The following is a 6,000-nucleotide window of genomic DNA, read 5'->3' as shown; positions in this document are numbered from 1 at the left end:
ATGACAGTTCAGTAGCAAGAGCACATATAGTGCACAGACTTTTTGTTTCTAAATACCACACTATTCTTCACTTGAGATTTGGATAAGAAGAAAACAGGGTCACTTGAAGATACAGCTTATTTCATTGGTAGGACAGGAAAAATTCAAGATCAGCCTAGAATATCATCTTGTGAAATAAATAAATTCTCAAAAATAAGAACATGGGAAGACATTTGAAGGGACTCCCACTGCCAAACTTGGTATAATTTGAGCACACAAATAAATAATATTTACAGATTAGCTACCAAAGAAAATGGAAACCCATAAGTTCACACTGTTTTAAATGAGAGAATGAATGAAAAAATGATGAGGGATGAGGAAAAACTTCTCCCTTTGTAGAGTGCCGTGTAATAAATATAGAAAGAAAAAAAGAGTTTCAAAATCACTTTACAAATTTTTGCAATGATTTATTCATGCAGAATCATCAATGGATGCTAAAACTAGTAGACAAAAGTTTGACATGCAACAAGATATCTCCATAGTCTCAAAATATCTATTCACAAAATACTTATTAATAAGAAAGTCAAATGGTAAATTTAAAGAGGAGAATCTGGCAAATACCTCTGGTGCCTCATAATCTAATTTAACATTATCAGTAATGGGACAAACTGACACCATGTTTCTACTGATGTGATGCACTGAGAGACCACATGACATCTGTGACACTCCTGCAAAATGCTCACTCTCATTAAGAGCAAACATTACAGATACCTGAGTCACACTTTCCTCTTTGATACTCTCATATTACTCTGTGCATATTTCTAGTATTGCATTTGTTATGTGTACAACAAAACTTCACTAACTGGTCTGCTTCCTCCTGGACTGTAGTTGTCAGGGTCAGGGAGAGAATACTATTTATGTCTGTACATCTCTAAATATACTGCCTTCCTATGCATAACTCTATAATCACATTTATAATGTATTTAAAATACTTATTTGCATGGCTTTCTACCTTGCTTCAGTTAGAAAACCCTATAGTGGCTTAAACAGTAAAAGCATTTGATTATGTTATAAAAAGTAAGTCTGGATATAGGCAATTGCAAAGTTGGATCAGCATAGCAATGATGTCATGGCACTGAGCATCTCTATGACAGGCCTTTCTCTCAATTTAAAGAAGGCTGCCAGAGCTCCAGACATCATGGCTTCAGACAACAGGGCCCCAATAAATAAGGAAGTTGGTAGTTGGTTTCTTTCTTTTATCAAAAGGGAACTCCTTCCCAAAATCCCCAGTAGGCTTTCCCTTCGGTTTCATTCACGTGCTCACTCCTCGACAAGTTACAGGTCATCCCTTCTGGCTGAACACATTATTGTCCAAACAAAACTGAGGTCCTATTAACAAGAAAGGAGGGGGCATCTGCTGAGAGGGCAGCCTTTGTGCCTGCTGTACTCCTCCACTAGGCTGCAACTTCTTTAATAGCAGGAACTGATTCTCTCATTTTCCTTTTGTACCTCCAGAGTTTAGCATGACACTGACAGTAGGTGCTCAATTAGTGTTTGCTGAATGAATGACAATGACTATACATGGTATAATATTTAAAAAATAAACATGGGGAAGTAACAAAGTTACAACATTGTACAGATTTACAATCTTGAGTCCTGGCCATGCATTTTCAATTCCCTTCGCTCAAGGTAACTAGAAGAGAAGTTGAGGTCATAAAGAGTTTTCACTTTGGGGTGGTTAATCTGGCATAAGTAAGATGAATAGTGAGAAATGTATAGGCAGAGGGGCTGGTGTATCTGTTGGGATGCTATGTACTTTAGAATAGAAACGGTTGAAATTGCACATAACAAGGAATGCAGGAGAAGGGCAGGCTTATGTGCCACACAGGAAGAAGGGACACAAGAGATTCTGCTATCACACCAGATGCTGCACATCCAGAGAAGACAAAGGACCTGACTCCTACTTTTTAGAAGGAAAGAAATCATTCCCTGGAGGCCAGTAGTAGACGTCCTCTCACATTTCTTTGGGCAGAACTGAGTCATCTGCCCATTCTTAGGCCAGTCACTGAAAAGAGGGGTGGCATTTGTGTGACTGGTTTAGACTCACCATTCAGGGTGGGATGGGTACTGGGAAGGAAATCTGTATGGCTATGAGTCCAGTTTAGAAGTTAATGCCACACTGTAGGTAAGCAGTTTCAAAGCCTGAACTTGTTTATTTACTTTGGTAAAAATGGTTATAAAAGTCAGAAGTAAGAGGTGTTTTGCAAAGAGAAGAGTCATTAGTTGAATATGGAGCCGGGAGAAACAAGTGAGATAGAGGAATCAAAAAAGGTTTTGAGGTTGGACTTCTCTTCAAAACTGATCTATAGCAACATCAGAAGGACAGGGGAGCCACTTACTATTTTCAGAAACTCGGAAACTATTCCCAGACTTAACGTTCAGTTGTGGTTAACAATGAACATACAAACAAAACCCAAAGTAATCAGTAGAATGTAGGACTCAAAGCACTTTATTATGTGGTAAAATCAGGGTAAGGTCAGCTAAGAACAATACAATAAATTCTTCATGTGGCTTCATCTCCCAGAATTTTGAAAAAAAAATAGAATAACTGTTCTCCTTATCAAAAACCCTTAATTTCGTTCCATCAGGACAAACTAGTTAGTTAAGAAAATAGCAACTAAAAGAAAGTGGCAGCTTAAGCTTTTTGGAAAATGGAGGACTATCATTAGCTCAGTTAGATAAGAGCTTTCAACATCTGGAGGTAGATTTTCCAAGTTTGAAGGAAAAATAGAAGGTTGGAAGACTCCTGTGAAGACATTCTGACAACAGCTTTGATGATCCAAAACTGGGAGGGTGGTCATAACAGTTAGGTGGCTGCCCAAGGTGCTCTCTAGATATCCATGAGAAGAGGAAAGGCATCATCTTCACACGGTGGCCAAAACCTTGGCAATGGAGACAAATACAATTGGAGATACATTCTGGCAATGATTCTTAGTAGCTGTGTGGCCTTAGACAAGTTGAATAATTGCTCTGTGCCTTCATTTCCTCATCCTTAAACTGTGTTTGAGAAGTCTTCCTCCACTGGGTTGTTGTAGAACCAAAAAGATAATGTATGCAGAGCACATTAGCATCGTGCCTGGTGCAAAGTAAGCACTCCCTATATACACAGTATTTGTGGTGCTGTAGAAACAACAATAAGTATTTCATTTATAAAATATTTTTTAATAAAGGGAGAGGAATTAGGGGAAAAACCAGAAGCATTTTCCATAATTCCATTTTCCACATATGTCGCCTTGGCATGTTTAGAGAATTCAACCAATAAAGGAAAACACCAAAGGAAAACCTGAAATCTCCTGCCTCCATGAAACCTACCCCTTCCACTCCCCAAATGTAACCACTGCTGAAAGATTCTTATGATTACTTACAGAATAACATTCCAAAGTTTTATTTTTAATTAAGTGCTACATAAGATTAAAAACAATTAGTGGTAAGTCAAATAGGGTGTGTGGTGCAATATAAATTTATGACAGAACAAAAGAGAAACATATTTAATTCTCCACTCTTTCTTTCTCACCTTTTCTTTCTGCCTCCCTTTTTTCTCCCTCCCTTTCTCCACATCTCTTTTTATTTTTCTACCTGTCAAGTAGAAGACTGAGGTTCCCTGGCCTGAGAGAAGTGAAGATCCAGCCATGAGAGGAGCTAGCCAATGAATCCAGCCCATCTTGATGAGATTAAGCTTAAGGGCCATTGTGAATTTCACCTCTGGGAACTGGGAGGACCCTGGATGAAACAACTTACTGTGTTTAAGGAACTTTGGTGATGGACGAAAACTGGATCCCAGTTTTCACAAAGTGGATCAGTGTGGATGCCTCAGATAACAGTCACTGCAGTACAGAACTTGAGCAACCTTCTAGAATGGGTTACTAAAAAAGATGCAAGTGCCTGGAAAGGGAGATTTTGAGAGCCAAGTTGGATTGGACCATCCTCACTCTTTTCCTCACAGGTTTAATTGACTTGACCATGAATCAATAAGGAATGTTGTAGACATAGTGGGCCTGGATATTATGAGGCAGTTGACAAAGTTTCCCAAGAGACCCTCATGGGAACTAAATAATATGGTTTGAGGGATAAGGAGATTTACATGGCTTTCTAGTTGGCTGAACTGCCAGAGGCAAGGGGTGCTGGGAAATGGTCCATGTCAACCTGCCAAAGATCTGGAAGGTGGTGTCCAGAAAATATCACTGCCTCATTTTATTCAACAAGAACATGGCTGGCAGGAGATTTTAATCTTATTTGGCATACTTTTCTTTTTAAACAGTGAGTGTGTTTTAATGTTAATGTGTAAATGAAAATTAACTGTTAAGAAATTTAATATCTTTTTGATCTCTCCCCATTCTTGTCAAGATAAACTCCAATCATCTAAGGTTCTTATTGTCGATTGATTGCAAAATGGCTACAATTATTCATCCCTTCCTATTATAGAGGCTTTGCAATAAGACCTTACAGTACCTGCTATCAAGAGACAGTCTATGCCCTTGTACTTTGAAGTGCTCTTGTGACTTGCCGTGGTCAATAAAATGTGGCAGAGTTATGATATGCCAGCTCCAAGCCTAGGTCTGAAGTGGCCTGTCTGTTTCCACTCTTCCGCTTTGGAAACTCTGTATAAAATAGTTCAGGCTAGCCTGCTGTACAGCGAGAAACATATTGCCTTCTCACCCAGCCAACAGCCAGCCAACTGCCAACATGTGAGTGAGGCCACCCAAGACCAGCCAGCCCCCAATCTGTCATTTGACCCCTGAGACATGAGTAAGCCCAGTGGTAATCACACAAGCCCCAGCCAGTTCACCAGAGCTTTGCAGCTGACCAGTTGACTCATGAACAATAACAAAGGTGTGTTGTCTGAAGTCACTAGGTTTTGAAGGTGGGTTGTTAGGCAGCTAATCACCCCTCATTACAGCCCACACATATCTGTCCTACTTCAGCTCTTGTCTTGCTGCTCTGGCTCTCGTATTCCATGTTTCAGTCATGCTGTGAACAAACCATATTTCAACTCCACAGCTTTGCAAACACAAACCTCTGCCTCTCTATGCTCCCTCCTCCCATACCCATCCTTCTTCATCCAGGTAATTCCTACTCATCTTCCAAGACTCATCTCAGGCACCATGATTTTAGTAGTCTAGGCAGCATTCCCTGAGCTCCCTGTCCCCGGACCCCTTCCCACCCTGGTTGAGTGCCTATCCTCCTGCACACTGCTGATGGTCTTTATCTATGCCTTTGTCATGCACTTACGCTAGCTTAAAATCATGTTTACTCAGCTTCCTATTTTCATTTCACTATGAATTCTTTGAAGGTAGCAATCGTGTCCTTTATCTGTTATTGCAATAACTAGTATAAAGTTCCTCAAAAATAGTTGGTGCTCTGCAAATGTTTGTTAAGTGACATGAATTAAATAAAAAAATAGAGGACATTTAGTCTTGAAAAGAGAAGTGTGTTAGTCTGTTTTCATGCTGCTGATAAAGACATACCCAAGACTGGGTAATTTATAAAGAAAAAGAGGTTTAATGGACTCACAGTTCTACATGGCTGGGGAGGCAGAAGGCAAAAGGCACATCTTATGTGCTGGCAAACAAATGAGAATGAGAGAACTAAGCAAATGGGGTTTCCCCTTATAAGACCATCAGATTTTGTGAGACTTATTAATTACCATGAGAACAGTATAATGGAAACTGCCCCATGTTTCAATTATCTCCCACCAGGTCCCTCCCGCAACATGTGAGAATTATGGGAGCTACATTCAAGATGAGATTTGGGTGGAGAAGCAGCCAAACCACATCAAGAAGATATAAAGGGGCTGATAGATTTAATAGATATACCATTAGGCTTGAGAATAGCCAAAGATTACCAATTAAATCTTCCTTGCTCCAGAGCAACCAGTTGGTAAGTTTTAGTTCCTTTAGCCATTTATTTCCAGCAGGTAACACGTGTTCCTCAAAGCAGATGTCACCACTGATCAATACCATT

Source organism: Callithrix jacchus, chromosome 2 (assembly GCF_049354715.1).
Source record: "Callithrix jacchus isolate 240 chromosome 2, calJac240_pri, whole genome shotgun sequence".
NCBI classification, from domain to species: Eukaryota; Metazoa; Chordata; class Mammalia; order Primates; family Cebidae; genus Callithrix; species Callithrix jacchus.
The sequence above is the reverse complement of the archived record's forward strand: the minus strand, read 5'-3'. Positions refer to the sequence as shown.